Genomic DNA, 20,067 nt, shown 5'->3' with positions numbered 1-20,067 from the left:
AAAATAAACTAATACTGCACCACAGTCCCATGCCAACTAGTGATACGCTCCTCAACTTGCGGGTTGCAGGACGGAAGTAAGCAGAGGAGATGTATTTCTGCACATAATTTTCTGTAGCACGTAGAGAAGTAGGAGTGGCATGGATGACATCATACAGCAGTACTGAGCTGCGTAACTGTGAATCTAGCACTGGAGTGAGGTAAAACAGATGCTAGGAGCTTTTGCTCAATTTATCTCTGGGATTCGGTGTTCTTCCGTGTTTCAGCTGGAGACTATTTTTAAGCCAGGCTCTTAAAGCCTGGTTATTCGGACATAGAGGCAAATAAACAGTCCTCATGATGGTTTTATCATAGAGCATTAATGGGTTAACACTGTCACTGAAAATATAATAAAAGTTTACACCCAAGCATTTTCTTTATAACTTGAAAGAAAACAAAACAAAATGAATGAGTAATATTTTAATGTGAAGTTTGTATATTTATGATTGCAATGGGAAAACAAAGCTGTTAAAAAAGCATGGCCAAAAGAAAAAGAAAGTTTGGCTTAAAGAGTCTAGGAAGCGTAATCCTACATCTGCTAATCATTAATCTCTGTGATGACGTTCTACTTTTCTGTGGAAATAGTGGGGCTGTATGTTAAGGGGCCTATTTTACCTGCCTAAAATTGGCATAAGTAAGATTTCACAGTAGTATTATGGCTATTTATAAAATAAAGCCATAAATTTGTGATCAATTTAGCACTGCTTCCACCATTTCACTAATCAAAAGCCTTTGTCATTCCCTTTTTCTTTAGATCAGGACAGCTTCCAGGTAATCTGGCTACCCGGACATAAATCAAAAAAGGACCCCCCAATGCCAAGGAAGGAGGAGCATGCATCTTCTGTTGTAAGCAGCTTGAAAACCTGCTGTGGACACTGATGAACTGCAGCTATAGAGCATGGGCATTCCCCACCACTGGCATGTTGCTCAAAGGCATTGGTGCCAGTGGCATCACTAGGGTCTGTAATGATGTCTGTACTCCTGCCTTCGAAAAAATACAGATAAGTTCAATACAAATTAAGAATGCTTTCAAAAATAGAAGAGTTATTATTTTAGTTTTATCAATTAACAAAATCGTTAATGAACAAAAGAGAAATCTAAATAAAATCAATATTTGGTGTGACCAACCTTTGCTTTCATAACAGTGTCAAAGCATCAATTCTTCTACACAGTGTTTCTCAACTCCAGTCCTCAAGACCCACCAACAGGCCATGTTTTCAGGATTTCCATAGGTGGTGGAGTTAATGCTGGAGCAGATGATTAAATTACCACCTGTGCAATACTAAGAGATCCTGAAAACTTGACCTGTTGGTGGGTCTTGAGGACTGGAGTTGAGAAACACTGTTCTAGATACACTTGCATGTTGTTTTTGAAGGAACTCGGCAGGGACATTGTTCCAAAATTCTTGAAGAGCTAATCACAGATCTTCTGTAAACTTGTATAAATTCTTCTGTCTGTCCATGTAATCCTACAGACTCTATGATATTGAGATCGTAGCTCTGTGGACCATATCATCACTGACAGGATTACTTGTTCTTCTGTATTCTGAAGATAGTTCTTAATGACATCAGCTGTATGTGTGGGGTCATTGTTCTCCTGCAGAATAAAATTGGAGCCTATTAGACACATCCCTGATGGTATTGCATAGTGGATAGGTAACTGTGTTTCTCAGAATTGAGGACACCAAAAAATAGACAATATTGAAGACTGTAGATACAATGATTTGCCAAGAAAACTTAGAGCAGCAGACATAAAGCATACCATGCTTACTTCCCTTTGCATTTGAAGATGTGCAGTTTTGCATCAGCTCAAAACATGTATCAATAAGTGGAACCTGGCTACACCCCTCAAGTCTGGCCAGATAGTCTTCCTGGAAGAATTGTGCCCAAAAAACATATCTGGACATGGAAACAAGGGCAAGTGACTGAACTATGGAGGAAAACATAGAAACTGAGGTGCAGGAAAATGGCATTAGGTTCTTTGAACCGATGAATCAAAATTTTAAATTTAATTCCACATAGAAAAATAGTCTGAACTATCTTCATGACAACATCAGCCAGAGTATGGACAATCCCAGCCACAGGCTTGTAATGATTGGCCGTTGGTGCCCACTATCAAAGTACAATGAACAAGCACAGTCTTGCAGAAAATGGATCGGTAAAGGACTCACCAGTTGCATCTTTAAATTGTAGAAAGCATTTAATTAAATTTATGCTCAAATGCTTCCTTGTTACCTGCAGACACTCATTGTTTTATCGTTATTGTTACAGATAAATATCTCAAATTTTGATCATCAATGTAGAAAATCAATAGATATGGCATTCCCCATCTGGATCTTTAAATGGTAGAAAGCACTTTATTCAATATATGTGCCCAATGGCAAAGCAGATAGCCTACTGCCATTTCATGCAATCAACACTTTCTAAAGTCATCATGATGGGATTAGCTTACACAGCTGTTTAAATACCCTGCCGCAACCACATGTGACATTAGAAACACAACATTTTTACAAAATTTGTAAATTTGCAAAAAATACACTGCCTTGCGAAAGTATTCGGCTCCCTGGAACTTTTCAACCTTTTCCCACATGTCATGCTTCAAACATAAAGATACCAAATGTAAATTTTTGATGAAGAATCAACAACAAGTGGAACGCAATTGTGAAGTTGAACGAAATTTATTGGTTATTTTAAATACTTTTGCAAGGCACTGTATATAAAGTTACAAATATTTATTCATTACACTGTGCAGCAATGATTTTGATAATGAGATATCAAGATATGATTCATACTAAAGTCCAAATATGAATTTGCCTGACACGTCTAGATTTTAAGTTATACTTGCAAAGCCTATTCACTTACAATATTGATGCATTTTATATTGGAAATATTTTAACAGACATTCCCGGACCTGTCCAGATTATCAGCTGATGTCAGCAGTAAGTATATAAGGAAAGCTTGACAGAGTGCAATAAAGTGATCTGTTGTGCTATCAGTTTTGAACCTTCAGATGGATAGATGCAAATGTGTTAACTATCCAGACAATTTCTGCTACATATTCGGTAAATACACTACTTATGATCAGCGCAAGAATCTGAAAAAGTGAGTGGGTCTTGCTTACAAGTATTACTTTGACTGTCAAGATGGAGATCAGGATAAAAGCTGGGCCCCTCATGCTTGTTTCATTATGCATTAATCTGGGCTAACATAGTGGTTGAATGGTAAAAGGAAAGGAACGGCTTTTGCAGTGTCGATGGTGTGGCGTGAGTGGAAAAATCACCATTCACACTATTTTTTGCATGATTAAAACTGCTGGATATTCAAAAATAAACATATCACAAATTGTGTATCCTGACTGAGACTCTGCCCTTAAATCAGTACCACGTGATGTAGAGAATTCAGTGCCAGTCACTCCAGGAACGGCAATTGAACCTGATGGTTCTGATCCTGATGAGGAAGAAAATGTTGATTGGCATGATATTTTTCCTGATCCAGTGTGACCAGAGGGTCAGCCACACTTGCTGAACCAATCAGATTTAGATGATCTGTAAGAGATCTATCATTATCTAAAGAAAAGTCAGAATTGCTTCTAGACTTCGGGAATGGAATTTGCTACAACGAGGAACGGCAGCCAGTGGCGTATCCAGGGGGCAGCTGGGGCATGTGCCCCGGGTGCAGCCGACAGGGTGGCTCTTTCAGGCCGCTTGATGTGGCGGTCCAAGGAGGAGGCGCCCCGTCAGTGTCATTCTGCCGTTCTCTGAGCCGGGAGTCAAACTGACAGCCGCCTCAGAGAAAGTGCTGCGCGTCGGTTCCCAGGGATTTGTACTAGCATTTTCAGATGTGAGTACACTTAAACTACGCTCTGACCGCCGCCGGCACTTCCAGATTAGTGAAGCGCCAGCAGCCGGCTCTTCAGACGCAAAGACACAGGGCACAGCGTTGCGGTTGATGGTAAGTGCTCCAAACGGGGTAATGGAGCTGAAGACACCGAAGATTAATGGTGGAAATCTGAGGACAGTATGGGGGGGGGGGGAAATCTGAGGACAGTATGGAAGGGGGAGAAATCTGAGGACAGTATGGGGGGGAGAAATTTGAGGACAGTATGGAGCAGAAATCTGAGGACAGTATGGGGGGAGAAATTTGAGGACAGTATGGGGGAAAAATCTGAGGACAGTATGGGGGGGAGAAATTTGAGGACAGTATGGAGCAGAAATCTGAGGACAGTATGGGGGGAGAAATTTGAGGACAGTATGGGGGAGAAATCTGAGGACAGTATGGGGGGGAGAAATTTGAGGACAGTATGGGGCAGAAATCTGAGGACAGTATGGGGGGAGAAATTTGAGGACAGTATGGGGGAGAAATCTGAGGACACTATGAGGGGTAGAAAATTGAGGACAGTATGGGGCAGAAATCTGAGGACAGTATGGGGGGAGAAATTTGAGGACAGTATGGGGGAGAAATTTGAGGACAGTATGGGGAGAGAAATTTGAGGACAGTATGGGGGAGAAATTTGAGGACTGTATGGGGGGAATTTTTTTTTTAAATTGTGAACTATGGAAAGTATGTTTGAATATCTATTTAAATAAAGATTTGTGTGTGGGTGTTTTTTGTTTTTTGATTACCGGATTAGTGATGGAGGTGTCTGATAGACACCTCTCCATTAATAACACCAGGGCTTGATACCAGCTTTGTTTTTGAACAATTCATAGCTGTCATCAACCCCAACCACCATTACCCTGATTGCCACCGCACCAGAGCAATTGGGAAGAGCGAATGCAAAGCGCCAGAATTTGAGCATCTCATGTGATGCGCCAATTCTGGGGTGGCTGCTGGCTTCTATTTTTAGGCTGGGGAGGGCCAAATAACCAAGGACCTTCCAGGTCTGATAATATAAGCCCTCAACTGTCTGCTTTATCTTTGCTGGTTGCAAAAATTGGCGGGACCCCACATAGTTTTTTTCATTTATTTAATAATAAAAAGCTGTACAATAAGGGTGCAGTTTTAGAATATGTCTGGGCGTTGCACAACTATATGTCTTGCTCTTGAATTGAGCAAGGATAGACAGGACACGCTTGGCCAGAAGTGTACAAGTCGCATACTAGGGCTCACATGATAGTCCACTCTTGGCACTAGCCAGGGAGAATCCTGAAAGTGTGCAGTGCATGCGCTGTGAGAATTCAGAAGCTTGCGGTCTCATAGAGTAATTAAGCCCTATAATAATAAACTGAAGCCCTGTAGCCAATCCTAACAGCGTGTAATATCCTCACTGTCAGGATTCAGCTCTGCTTGCTGGTTTCATCAGTTATCACATGGCCACTTCACTTATATGCTTTTTTTTATAGTTACTGTCATGTGACAATGAGCTTCTCTTCCTGGTTCTCTCAGATTTACACTGAATGATGTTATACTATGCTACTGCATACAGAAACCATACTATATGTATTGTATATATACATTATATGACACCAGATATTAATGTTTTTTGCTTTTGTTTAAGGGACAGGGGAAAAAAATTGGCCTGCTCCCAATAGCGATGTAAAAAAAATCATCAGGAGCAGAATTCCAAAAAAGAGCAAAGGAGAAAGAAAAACAAGAGCGACAATTTTTATTTTCTTTTTCAAATAATTTTTATTAACTTTTAACCCCTTCCCGACCTGTGACGCCACGTAGGCATCATGAAAGTCGGTGCCAATCTGACCTGTGACGCCTATGTGGCGTCATGGAGGGATCGCGTCCCTGCAGATCAGGTGAAAGGCTTAACTCCAATTTCACCCGATCTGCAGGGACAAGGGGAGTGGTACTTCAGCCCAGGGGAAGTGGCTTCACCCCCCGTGGCTACGATCGCTCTGATTGGCTGTTGAAAGTGAAACAGCCAATCAGAGCGATTTGTAATATTTCACCTATGAAAATGGTGAAATATTACAATCCAGCCATGGCCGATGCTGCAATATCATCGGCCATGGCTGGAAACCCTGATCTGTCCCCCCCACCGCCACCGATCTGCTCCCCAGTCCTCCTTTCTGCCCCGTACTGTGGTCCGCTCCCCCGTGCTTGGATCCACCCCCCCGTGCTCCGATCCCCCCCGTGCTCCGATCTCCCCCCCTCATACTTACCAAGCCTCGCGGTGTCCGTCCGTCTTCTTCATGGGCGCCGCCATCTTCCAAAATGGGGGGCGCATGCGCAGTGTGCCCGCCGAATCTGCCGGCCGGCAGATTCGTTCCAGGTACATTTTGATCACTGTGATAAAAATAAAAAAAATAGTAAATGAACCCCCCCTTATCATCCCCATAGGTAGGGACAATAATAAAATAAAGAAAATGTTTTTTTTTCTTCCCCCACTAGAGTTAGGGTTAGGGCTAGGGTTAGGGTTAGGATTAGGGTTAGGGCTAGGGTTTGGGCTAGGGTTAGAATTAGGGTTAGAACTAGAGTTAGGGTTAGATTAGGCTATGTGCACACATGGTGAGGATTTGGCTGCGGATCCGCAGCCGATTGGCCGCAGCGGATTCGTAGCAGTTTTCCATCAGGTTTACAGTACCATGTAAACCTATGGAAAACCAAATCCGCTGTGCCCATGGTGCGGAAAATACCACGCGGAAACGCTGTGCTGTATTTTCTGCGGCATGTCAATTCTTTGTGCGGATTCTGTTTTACACCTGTTCCTCAATAGGAATCTGCAGGTGAAATCCGCACAAAAAAACACTGAAATCCGCGGTAAATCCGCAGGTAAAACGCAGTGCCTTTTACCTGCGGATTTTTCAAAAATGGTGCGGAAAAATCTCACACGAATCCGCAATGTGGGCACATAGCCTTAGGGTTAGGGTTGGAATTAGAGTTAGGGTTGGAATTAGGGCTAGGGTTGGAAATAGGGTTAAGTTAGGCTTGTGGTTAGGGTTATGGTTAGGGTTAGGGGTGTGTTTGGGTTAGGGTTGTGGTTAGGGTTGGGATTAGGGTTAGGGTTGGGATTAGTGTTAGGGGTGTGTTGGGGTGAGGGTTGTGGTTAGGGGTGTGTTGGGGTTAGGGTTATATCTAGAGTTGTGATTAGGGTTTGAGGTGTGTTGGGGTTAGTGTTGGAGTTAGAATTGAGGGGTTTCCACTGTTTAGGCACATCAGGGGTCTCCAAACGCAACATGGCGCCACCATTGATTCCAGCCAATCTTGCGTTCAAAAAGTCAAATGGTGCTCCCTCCCTTCCGAACCCCGACGAGCGCCCAAACAGTGGTTTACCCCCACATATGGGGTACCAGCATATTCAGGACAAACTGGGCAACAATTATTGTGGTCCAATTTCTCCTGTTACCCTTGCGAAAATAAAAAATTGCTTGCTAAAACATAATTTTAGAGGAATGAAAAATTATTTTTTATTTTCACGGCTCTGCGTTATAAACTTCTGTGAAGCACTTTGTGGTTCAAAGTGCTCACCACACATCTAGATAAGTTCCTTGGGGGGTCTAGTTTTCAAAATGGGGTCACTTGTGGGGTGTTTCTACTGTTTAGGCACATCAGGGGCTCTGCAAATGCAACGTGACGCCCGCAGACCACTCCATCAAAGTCTGCATTTCAAAACGTCACTACTTCCCTTCCGAGCCCCGACTTGTACCCAAACAGTGGTTTACTCCCACATATGGGGTATCAGTGTACTCAGGACAAACTGGGCAACAACTATTGGTGTACAATTTCCCCTGTTACCCTTGTGAAAATAAAAAATTGCTTGCTAAAACATCATTTTTGAGGAAAGAAAAATGATTTTGTATTTTCACGGCTCTGCGTTGTAAACTTCTGTGAAGCACTTGGGGGTTAATAGTGCTCACCACATATCTAGATAAGTTCCTTGGGGGGGTCTAGTTTCCAAAATGGGGTCACTTGTGGGGGGTTTCTACTGTTTAGGTACATCAGGGGCTCTGCAAACGTAACATGATGCCCGCAGACCATTCCATCAAAGTCTGCATTTTAAAAGTCACTACTTCCCTTCCAAGCCCCGACGTGTGCTCAAACAGTGGTTTATCCCCACGTATGTGATATCAGCGTACTCAGGACAAACTGTGCAACAACTATTGGGGTCCAATTTCTCCTGTTACCCTTGTGAAAATAAAAAATTGCTTGCTAAAACATCATTTTTGAGGAAAGAAAAATGATTTTTTTATTTTTTTATGGCTCTGCGTTGTAAACTTCTGTGAAGCACTTTCGGGTTCAAAGTGCTCAACACATATCTAGATATGTTCCTTAGGGGGTCTAGTTTCCAAAATGGGGTCACTTGTGGGGGGTTTCTCCTGTTTAGGCACATCAGGGGCTCTGCAAATGTAACATGATGCCCGCAGACCATTCCATCAAAGTCTGCATTCCAAAACATCTCTACTTCCCTTCCGAGCCCCGACGTGTGCCCAAACAGTGGTTCCCCCCCACATATGGGGTATCAGCGTACTCAGTACAATCTGGACAACAACTTTTCGGGTCCAATTTCTCCTGTTACTCTTGTGAAAATAAAATATTGAGGGCTAAAACATAATTTTTGAGGAAAGAAAAATTATTTTTTATTTTCACGGCTCTGCGTTATAAACTTCTGTGAAGCACTTGGGGGTTCAAAGTGTTCACCGCACATCTAGATTAGTTCCATGGGATGTCTAGTTTCCAAAATTCAGTCACATGTCGGGGAGCTCCAATGTTTAGGCACACATGGGGCTCTCCAAACGTGACATGGTGTCCGCTAACGATTGGAGCTAATTTTTCATTCAAAAAGTCAAATGGCGCTCCTTCCCTTCCGAGCCCTGCCGTGTGCCCAAACAGTGGTTTACCCCCACATGTGAGGTATCGGTGTACTCAGGAGAAATTGCCAAATACATTTTAGGATCCATTTTATCCTGTTGCCAATGTGGAAATGAACAAATCGAGGCTAAAAGAAATTTTTTGTGAAAAAAAAGTACTTTTTCATGTTTATGGATCAATTTGTGAAGCACCTTGGGGGATCAGAGTGCTCACTATGCATCTATATAAGTTCCTTGGGGGGTCTAGTTTCCAAAATGGGGTCAAATGTGGGGGAGCTCCAATGTTTAGGCACACAGGGGCTCTCCAAACGCGACATGGTGTCCGCTAACGATTGGAGCTAATTTTTCATTCAAAAGTCAAATGGCGCTCTTTCCCTTCCGAGCCTTGCCGTGTGCACAAACAGTGGTTCCCCCCCACATATGGGGTATCGGAGTACTTAGGACAAATTGTACAATAACTATTAGGGTCCAGTTTCTCTTTTTACCCTAGGGGAAATAAAAAAAATGTTGCTAAAAATCATTTTTGTGACTAAAAAGTTAAATGTTCATTTTTTCCTTCCATGTTGCTTCTGCTGCTGTGAAACACCTGAAGGGTTAATTAACTTCTTGAATGTGGTTTTGTGCACCATGAGGGGTGCAGTTTTTAGAATGGTGTCACTTTTGGGTATTTTCAGCCATATAGACCCCTCAAACTGACTTCAAATGTGAGGTGGTCCCTAAAAAAAATGGTTTTGTAAATTTCGTTGTAAAAATGAGAAATCGCTGGTCAAATTTTAACCCTTATAACTTCCTAGCCAAAAAAAATTTTGCTTCCAAAATTGTGCTGATCTAAAGTAGATATGTGGCTAATGTTATTTGTTAACTATTTTTTGTCACACAACTCTCTCGTTTAACAGAATAAAAATTCAAAATTTGAGAATTGCAAAATTTTCAAAATTTTAGCCAAATTTCCATTTTTTTCACAAATAATATTTGCGTTTATCGACCTAAATTTACCACTAACATGAAGCCCAATATGTCACAAAAAAACATTCTCAGAACTGCTAGGATCCGTTGAAGCGTTCCTGAGTTATTATCTCATAAAGGGACACTGGTAAGAATTGCAAAAAACGGCCAGGTCATTAAGGACAAAATAGGCTGGGTCATGAAGAGGTTAAAGCATAAAGGGAAGATAAGGGACAAAGGGTAAGGGACAGCAGGGAAGGGGGAAAGGAAAGACCCCATACAATGGGGAAAGGACAGGCATATCCAGCTTGAAGTAAACATATATCACCAAGATGAGTTTCTAAATGATCGCTTCACAACTAAAAAACTGTAAAGTCAGTAAAGTATGAATCATCAAGATAAGTTGTTAAATGTCCACTTCACAACCTAAAAAGAAATATGTATTAAATGGCCGCTTCACAACCTAAACATCCGTAAAATATGAGAAGTCAAGTCAGTAAAGTATGAAAAACCTGTCCGGTCTGAGATCACCTTATGTGACCCTAAGACCCTTTGGAGGGCAACGTCCAGTTCAATTCTAGTAAGACAATTACGTGGAATTATATAACTTTTTCAAGTAAGGTATGTATCCAGCGAGTCCAGAGAGGAGGCACCAGAAGGATCTGTCAGGTGGAAACGATATTATACACAAATGGAAATGGGAAATCAACAGAGGCAGCAAAAGTTCTTCCAATGATCGAGATGAGAAGTCAAGAGAAGGAGTTTTATGGTTTTAAACTAATTTGTCTCAAAAAAATAATACCTTCCTCTGGAGAGGAGACAAAAATGGATTTGGCTGCATATTTAATTAGTAGATTTGACGTTTGGGTCCAGTGATATATTATTTTGGCACGGATGAGTTCCCTAGTGACTTGATGGAAAGATTTTCTCAATTGCATCGTGGTCTTTAACAAGTCTTTCAACAAGGTGATGTCATTGTAAGGAGCTGGGAGTTTTCCAGAGTCTTTTGTTAGCGCCATTAAATTGTTTCTTACTGGAGTTGATCGAAACAACACAATCACATCTGTCACATTTGGTGGGAGATTGATCGGTTTGCGGATTCTAAAAGTCTTTTTATCAAATTTTTTTCTTTCACTTTTGGAAGAAGGTGAGAAATCATTTTTGTTTTCCAATTGGGAGGGATGGATTGACTCTGGGATACCTCTAACTTTGATATTGTTTTCCCTCTTTATGTCCTCGTAGCTGGCAAGACAAGCCTTAAAAGATGATATGTCTTTTTGAATTTGTTTTAGAGAATTTGAGTAAGCAGACAAATCTTGAGGATTAGTAAGCAAAGGGGTTTCAAGATTTTTTGCGCTAGTGATAGGGTTATTGAGTGTATGTGGGAACGAAATCGGAGCTATAAATGAGTTATAATCAGTGGATTTGGGTACTAGTAACAATAGTTCTTTGAAGAGCCTCTTTATGAAGATATCGGTAGATTTGAGCTCATCAGGTTGGGGAAAATCGGGTTTCAACAAGCTAGTATCCAACAAATCTTCCACATGCCATGTATTCATATGCTTGTTTCTTATAGTGTCAATTGAAGTTAATAGGGATTTGCATATATTCATCACTAAAATTTCAGAAGGGGATTTTGCTGAAGCAGATATATTGTCAATTCTGGTAAATGAAGGTGAATAATCGCTAGTCTCAATGCGTGGTTGCTCCTGTTTAAAATTACTATTATTTGAATTTTGTTAAATTTTTCCTGAATAGTTTGATTTCTCTGATTTAATGGACCCCTCTGAATACAGTTTTGCAGAGGCGATTTCCTCAGAGTCAAAATCATTAGAAGAATCATTTTCATCCAGGTCAGAGGAAGTTGAAGTATCAACAGAATTATCAGAGTCAAAATTTTCCCCTCCTTTTTGTGAATTAGATCAATCATAATCTGAATGAGAAAAATGTACTATGTCATACAGCTGCTCATCCCTATCAATATCACTGCAAATGATGTCATTGGATAAGTTACCAGTAGAAAGACCAGAGTGAAATTTACTATAGAACTCATCAAATCTTTCATTAACAAAAGACTCAACTCTGTTAACAAAATAAGAGATACAGGGCTCAATAAAGGGTTGAAACGGCATGTCAATTTGTCTCTCTGCCAGCTTCATAACTGGAGAGGTTTTCCCACCACACAATAGGGAATCGCCTCCCAAGCTCCAAATCTCAATGGGGTGCTGAGCTGCATCCCCAGCTCTGAAGATGATTGCCTCTCATCAGTGTGGCTGAGCGGCGGCGACGAGGAATTCCCAGACACCGCTGCTTTATACATGCTATCTGTCTCTGGGGCTACGGTGAGTGTGGTAATCACCGCCGAGTAATCGTTTATCTGCCCACATTGTGTCACAGCTCCCCGACCCACCTCGCCACTCTGCTTCTTACTATGTTCTCCGTCGGTTATCCCCAGCATCTCTCCTCCGCCCTCTTTTCACCGGCACGAATACCGGCACGTCATGTCAGAGCTTGCCTGTATCCCAGAGAGCTGAGGAGCTCCCTCCACGGACTTGCACCGACGAATCCAGAGTTCTGTCTCCCACTCCTCTCCATGGCAACTCAGCTTCCTGCATCGTCGCGGTCATCTGGCGCTCCTCCGGAACACCTCTCCCTGGCATCATGACTGTGTCTGAGTAGGGAGCCTTCAGCACAGGTATCCTTGAAATTTGAGGGCCGCCATTAGTATTCCCCTGCCGTGTCCCAGCAGTATAGTCCACCGCGGACCCCCGATGTCTCTCTGGGTCTCTGATATTTGGCGCAGGAGCTGCAGTAGTCTCTTTAGTAGGTGTCTGGCCGGACTTTTGAATCCTTTGAGGTCTCAACTCCTTCAGATTTTGGTCAGAATCTTGTTTCTTAAGTACGGGACTATTTTTACTGTCTCTTGAGGAAAGCAGGCCTACATTAGGCCTCCACATAGGCTCTTTCAGATCCAATGAAGGAAATAACTTCATTGTTTCGGCTTTTTCCTTTATAAATCCCAGTCCTGGCATGTTCCCACAGATTTTAGGATCGGATATTCCACGTTAATATAGCTTTAGTAGCCTAGAATAAGGGAAATTTCAGGAGTTCTGCAAAGCACGTCCACTCCTGTCCCCTGCAAACCACGCCCCCCCTACAATTTTTATTTTCAATGTCGTCATGGCTGAATAAAAAAACAGAAGATATAAAAGGTATGTGTATACACATGCCTATTTTTTCAGACATTGTGTTTTTTTTGTAGCTACAATAATGTGACTTAGGCTATGTGCACACGCAGGAAATGTGGTGCAGAATTTTCTGCACTAAATCTGCATCTGCAGATTTGATGCAGTTTCTGTGCAGTTTCTATGCAGTTTCTGCGCAGATTCTATGCAGTTTCTGTGCAGTTTCTATGCAGTTTCTATGCAGATTCTATGCAGATTCTATGCAGTTTCTGCGCAGATTCTATGCAGTTTCTGCGCAGTTTCTGTGCAGTTTCTATGCAGTTTCTATGCAGTTTCTGTGCAGTTTCTGTGCAGTACAATGTAAATCAATGGGGAAAAAAGAAAGCTGTGCACATGGTGCAGAAAAATCTGCAGCAGAAACGCTGCAGAACTGCACAAAAGAAGCGACGTGCACTTCTTTGAAATCTGCAGCGTTTCTGCGCAGATTTTTCTGCACCATGTGCACAGCTTTTTCTTTTTCCCATTGATTTACATTGTACTGTAAATCACAGTGCAGTTCTGCAGCGTTTCTGCAGCAGAAAAATCTGCTGCAGTTCTGCACCAATTCTGCACTAAATCTGCATCGTGTGCACATACCCTTATGACTTGCAACTGTTTATTTTTTTATATTTGTTTATTTATTTTAGATGTCAGCACAGGAAACGTGAGTGTTAATAGAAACTCTGAGCATGAGCGTCAAGAAGGTAATACTTTGGTGGAGCATGAAACAAGTCAGACTGCAGATGACACTACAGATAGTAACATAGTAACATAGTTAATAAGGTTGAAGGAAGACTTAAAGTCCATCTAGTTCAACCCATATCCTAACCTAACATGCCCTAACATGTTGATCATGAAACCACTGAAGATCACGTGTTTGATTTAGACGCTATGCAATGTTGTAGCAGCATAACATGTTCTCTAGAAGAAGAACTGAATGCTATTTCATAGTCTTCTTTTCATGGTGAGTCTAATTTTGACATCGACTGTTATTTTTTATTTTCAGGAAAGTAGTCAAGGTGGCAATGGAGGAAATGCACTTTCAAACTCATCACGCAACCTAAAGCTTGAAATGCTTTCAGCAGTCGTCCGACAATCTTTTTGTAGTCATGATCTTTTTTATTGCCTAAAAATTTCTCTGCAAACTCTTTAAATCCAATCCATTCTTCTTTTTGAGGATCCGTCATCGTATTGACAAACTCTTTATCAGCTATAAGCCTGGTGACCAAGTATTTGATGCATTCCCCATCTCTTGGAAGTGATTTTACCAATTGCTTCATCAAGCCCAATTTTATGTGTGGAAGTGGTAGAAGAACTTTATAGGAAGGCACCAAAGTTTCTTGGAGGAAATTTTTTTCACTGACTGTGAGCACCCTGAGCTGCCAACTCTTCTTGGTCCAGTGATTTTGTCAGTCTCGACTGCCCCACAGACACAGAAAACAAGGATATTTGGTATACCTAGCTTGTTGCCCGAGCAGCATGCACACAACCTTCAAATCCCGACACACTTGGCCACCATGATCTTTATATTTAAGTTTACAAAGAATCAATTCCAAAGTTCTTGTAGGTCTCTTTCAAGTGTACAGAATGACCTAAAGGGATGGAAGCATAAAAACCACCGTTGTGGAGTAAAACTACTTTGAGACTTCTTTTTTAAGAATCTATAAAAAAACACGATTGCGCTGAATCATATTGATTTTTAATTGACCTATCAAACCTTTGATATCGATGCAATAAACCAACTTGTCTTCCTGGGCAAAGTAAGGAATTAACTCCTTTTCACTTTGTCTGAACCATGAAAAAGACACTCCTGGTAACATTAAATTCCTGCTTTTGCGCCTTTATCAACACAGCGGCATCTTTGGGAAGATTCAAGTCTCTTACTAAATTCCTCATCTACTCCTGGTAAAAAAATGTTGGTCTTGTATCATCTTCAAAGTCAGAACTTGATTCGTCATCTGTTTCAGGTGTGATTCCACCTTAATCGGAACTAGGTACCTTTTTTAAGGTAGTAGGGGCCTTGGGTACTGGTATACACTGCTCAAAAAAATAAAGGGAACAGAATATAATTCCAAGTAAATCAAACTTCTGTGAAGCAACACTGTTTGACAATCAATTTCACATGCTGTTGTGCAAATGGAATAGACAACAGATAGAAATTATTGGCAATTATCAAGACACACTCAATAAAAGAGTGGTTCTGCAGGTGGAGACCACAGACCACATCTCAGTACCAAAGCTTTCTGGCTAATGTTTTGGTCACTTTTGAATGTTGGTTGTGCTTTCACACTCGTGGCAGCATGAGACGGACTCTACAACCCACACAAGTGGCTCAGGTAGTGCAGGTCATCCAGGATGGCACATCAATGCGAGCTGTGGCAAGAAGGTTTGATGTGTCTGTCAGCATAGTGTCCAGAGGCTGGAGGCACTACCAGGAGACAGGTCAGTAGGCCAGGAGATGTGGAGGGGGCCGTAGGAGGGCAGCAACCCAGCAGCAGGACCACTACCTCATCCTTTGGGCAAGGAGGAACAAGAGGAGCACTGCCAGAGCCCTGCAAAATGACCTCCAGCAGGCCACAAATGTGCATGTGTCTGCACAAATGGTTAGAAACCGACTCCATGAGGATGGTCTGAGTGCCCGACGTCTACAGATGGGGGTTGTGCTCACAGCCCAACACCGTGCAGGACGATTGGCATTTGCCACAGAACACCAGGATTGGCAAATTCACCACTGGCATCCTTTGCTCTTCACAGGTGAAAGCAGGTTCACACTGAGCACATGTAACAGACGTGACAGAGTCTGGAGACGCCGTGGAGGGTGATCTGCTGCCTGCAACATCCTTCAGCATGACCGATTTGGCAGTGCATCAATGATGTGGGGTGGCATTTCTTTGGAGGGCCGCGTAGCCCTCCATGTGCTCGCCAGAGGTAGCCTGACTGCCATTAGGTACCAAGATGAGATCCTCAGACCCCTTTTGAGACCATATGCTGGTGCGGTTGGCCCTGGATTCCTCTTAATGCAGAACAGTGTCAGACTGGAGTGTGTCAGCAGTTCCTGCAAGATGAAGGCATTGAAGCTATGGACTGGCTCACCCGTTCCCTGGACCTGAATACGATTGAACACATCTGGGACATCATGTCTCGCACCATCCACCAATGTCATGTTGCACCACAGACTGTCCAGGAGATGGAGGATGCTTTAGTCCAGTTCTGGGAGGAGATCCCTCAGGAGTCCATCCACCACCTCATCAGGAGCATACCCAGGCGTTGTAGGGAGGTCATACAGGCACATGGAGGCAACACACACAACTGAACATCATTTTCTTGTCTTGAGGCATTTCCACTGAAGTTGGATCAGCTTGTAATTTGATTTTCCACTTTGATTTTGAGTATCATTCCAAATCCAGACCTCCATGGAATATTCATTTTGATGTACATTGATCATTTTTATGTTTTATTGTTCTCAACACTTTCCACTATGTAATGAATAAAGATTTGCAACTGAAATATTTCATTCAATGATATCTAGGATGTGGTATTTTAGTGTTCCCTTTATTTTTTGAGCAGTGTGTTTGTGCCATTAGGGATGGGACCAATTGCTGAGTGAAGTTTGAGGTATGAAATGGAATGCTTCCATTTGGAGTTATAGCCTTTCACATTGCATGAACAAAAGTAACAGTCATTACTATGGTTCTTTTGCTCTCACCATATCATACAAATCCCATGACGGAAAGCTTTTTTCTTACCCTTGAACCAGTTTCGGAGGTCCTCTACACACCGTTCGCACACTGTATGAGGCGGCCAAACTTTATCTTGATCTCCAAGTTTTAATCCAAAGTATGCGAAGTATACTTTTTTCACAAAGTCTGTAATATTCAGCCGTTTAACACTGTATACTCACCACAAATGAAACAGAAATGGTCAGGCGAATTAACCCCTTCATGACCCAGCCTATTTTGACCTTAATGACCTGGCCGTTTTTTGCAAATCTGACCAGTGTCCCTTTATGAGGTAATAACTCAGGAACGCTTCAACGGATCCTAGCGGTTCTGAGACTTTTTTCGAGACATATTGGGCTTCATGTTAGTGGTAAATTTTGGTCAATAATTTTTGTGTTTATTTGTGAAAAAAATTGAAATTTGGCAAAAAGTTTGAAAATTTAGCAATTTTCAAATTTTGAATTTTTATTCTGTTAAACGAGAAAGTTGTGGCACAAAATAGTTAATAAATAACATTACCCACATGTCTACTTTACAGAAGCACAATTTTGGAAACTAAATTTTTTTGCTAGGAAGTTACAAGGTTTAAAATTTGACCAGCAATTTCTCATTTTTGCAACGGAAATTTACAAAACCATTTTTTTTAGGGACCACCTCACATTTGAGGTCAGTTTTAGGGGTCTATATGGCTGAAAATACCCAAAAGTGACACCAATCTAAAAACTGCACCCCTCAAGGTGCTAAAAACCACATTCAAAAAGTTTATTAACCCTTCAGGTGCTTCACAGCAGCAGAAGCAACATGGAAGGAAAAAATTAACATTTCACTTTTTAGTCACAAAAATGATCTTTTAGCAACAATTTTTTTTTATTTTCCAACTGGACCCCAATAGTTATTATACAATTTGTCCTGAGTACGCTGATACCCCATATGGGGGACGAACCACTGTTTGGGCGCACAACAGGGCTTGGAAGGGAAGGAGCGCCATTTGACTTTTTCAATGAAAAATTGGCTCCAATCTTTAGCGGACACCATGTTGCGTTGGAGAGCTCCTGTGTGCCTAAACATTGGATCTCCCCTACAAGTGACCCCATTTTGGAAACTAGACCCCCCAAGGAGCTTATCTAGATTATAGTGAACACTTTGAACCCCCAGGTGCTTCATAAATTGATCCGTAAAAATGAAAAAGTACTTTTTTTTCACAAAAAATTTCTTTTAGCCTCAATTTTTTCATTATCACATGGGCAACAGGATAAATTAGATCCTAAATTGTGTTTGGCAATTTCTCCTGAGTACACTGATACCTCATATGTGGTCACAAACCACTGTTTGACTTTTGAATGAAAAATTAGCTCCAATCGTTAGCGGACACCATGTCGCGTTTGGAGAGCCCCTGAATACCTAATGATTGGAGCTCCCCCACAAGTGACCCCATTTTGGAAACTAGACCCCTCAAGGAACTTATCTAGATGCATCATGAGCAGTTTGAACCCACAAGTGCTTCACAAATTGATCTGTAAAAATGAAAAAGTACTTTTTTTTCACAAAAAAATTATTTTAGCCTCAATTTGTCCATTTCCACATGGGCAACATGATAAAATGGATCCTAAAATTCATTGGGCAATTTGACCTGAGTACACTGATACCTCACATGTGGGGGTAAACTACTGTTTGGGCACACGGCAGGGCTCGGAAGGGAAGGAGCGCCATTTGACTTTTTGAATGAAAAATTAGCTCCGATCGTTAGCGGACACCATGTCGTGTTTGGAGAGCCCCTGTGTACCTAAACATTGGAGCTCCCCCACATGTGACCCCATTTTGGAAACTAGACCTCCCATGGAACTAATCTAGATGTGCGGTGACCATTTTAAACCCCAAAGTGCTTCACAGAAGTTTATAACGCAGAGCCGTGAAAATAAAAAATAATTTTTCTTTCCTCAAAAATTATTTTTTAGCCCTCAATTTTTTATTTTCACAAGAGTAACAGGAGAAATTGGACCCCAAAAGTTGTTGTCCAGTTTGTCCTGAGAACACTGATACCCCATATGTGGGGGGGAACCACTGTTTGGGCCCACGTCGGGGCTCAAAAGGGAAGTAGTGACGTTTTGGAATGCAGACTTTGATGGAATGGTCTGCGGACATCATGTTACATTAACAGAGCCCCTGATGTGCCTAAACAGGAGAAACCCCCCACAAGTGACCCCATTTTGGAAACTAGACCCCCCCAAGGAACTTATCTAGACATGTGGTGAGCACTTTGAACCCCCAAGTGCTTCACAGAAGTTTATAACGCAGAGCTGTGAAAATAAAAAAATAATTTTTCTTTCCTCAAAAATTATGTTTTAGCAAGCAATTTTTTATTTTTGCAAGGGTAACAGGAGAAATTGAACCCCAATAGCTATTGCCCAGATTGTCCTGAGTATGATGGTACCCCGTATGTGGGGGTAAACCACTGTTTGGGTGCACTTCAGGGCTCGGAAGGGAGGGAGCACCATTTGACTTTTTGAACACAAGATTGGCTGGAATTAATGGTGGCGCCATGTTGCGTTTGGAGACCCCTGATGTACCTAAACAGTGGAAACCCCTCAATTCTAACTCCAACACTAACCCCAACACACCCCTAACCCTAATCCCAACTCTAGCCATAACCCCAATCACAACCCTAACCCAATCACACCCCTAACCACAACCCTAACCCCGACACACCCCTAACGCTAATCCCAACCCTAATCCTAACCCTAATGCCAACCCTAACCCTAATCCCAACCCTAACCACAGCCCTAACCCCAACACACCCCTAACCATTACCCTAACCACAAGCCTAATCTTAACCCTATTTCCATCCCTAGCCCTAATTCCAACCCTAACTCTAATTCCAACCCTAACCCTAAGGCTATGTGCCCACGTTGCGGATTCATGTGAGATTTTTCCGCACCATTTTTGAAAAATCCGCAGGTAAAATGCATTGCCTTTTACCTGTGGATTTACAGCGGATTTCCAGTGTTTTTTTGTGCGGATTTCACCTGCGGATTCCTATTGAGGTACAGGTGTAAAACGCTGCGGAATCTGCACAAAGAATTGACATGCTGTGGAAAATACAACACAGCTTTTCCTCACCATGGGCACAGCGGATTTGGTTTTCCATAGGTTTACATGGTACTGTAAACCTGATGGAAAACTGCTACGAATCCGCAGTGGCCAATCCGCCATGGATCCGCAGCCAAATCCGCACCGTATGCACATAGCCTAATTCTAACCCTAACCCTAGCCCTAACCCTAGCCCTAACCCTAACCCTATTTCTAACCCTAACCCTAGTGGAAAAATAAAAGTAAATATATTTTCTTTATTTTTATTATTGTCCCTACCTATGGGGGTGAAAAAG

At 42.0% G+C, this 20,067-nt stretch overlaps 2 long non-coding RNA genes across 3 annotated transcripts in view; one reads left to right on the top strand and one right to left on the bottom strand.

Annotated features, from left to right (window-relative positions):
- LOC143765404 (uncharacterized) overlaps positions 1-909 on the top strand; it is a 47,811-nt gene extending 46,902 nt beyond the window's left edge. The window contains exon 3 of the long non-coding RNA XR_013213384.1: positions 793-909. This is a non-coding gene — a long non-coding RNA (uncharacterized LOC143765404). The remainder of the gene's footprint in view (positions 1-792) is intronic.
- LOC143765397 (uncharacterized) overlaps positions 445-20,067 on the bottom strand; it is a 227,404-nt gene continuing 207,781 nt past the window's right edge. The window contains exon 3 of one of the 2 annotated variants that reach the window (XR_013213382.1): positions 445-1,634. This is a non-coding gene — a long non-coding RNA (uncharacterized LOC143765397). The remainder of the gene's footprint in view (positions 1,635-20,067) is intronic. The other variant, XR_013213383.1, reaches the window with a different exon arrangement.

The sequence above is a fragment of the Ranitomeya variabilis genome, chromosome 1 (genome assembly GCF_051348905.1).
Source record: "Ranitomeya variabilis isolate aRanVar5 chromosome 1, aRanVar5.hap1, whole genome shotgun sequence".
NCBI classification, from domain to species: Eukaryota; Metazoa; Chordata; class Amphibia; order Anura; family Dendrobatidae; genus Ranitomeya; species Ranitomeya variabilis.
This window is presented reverse-complemented; position numbering and strand designations above follow the sequence as displayed.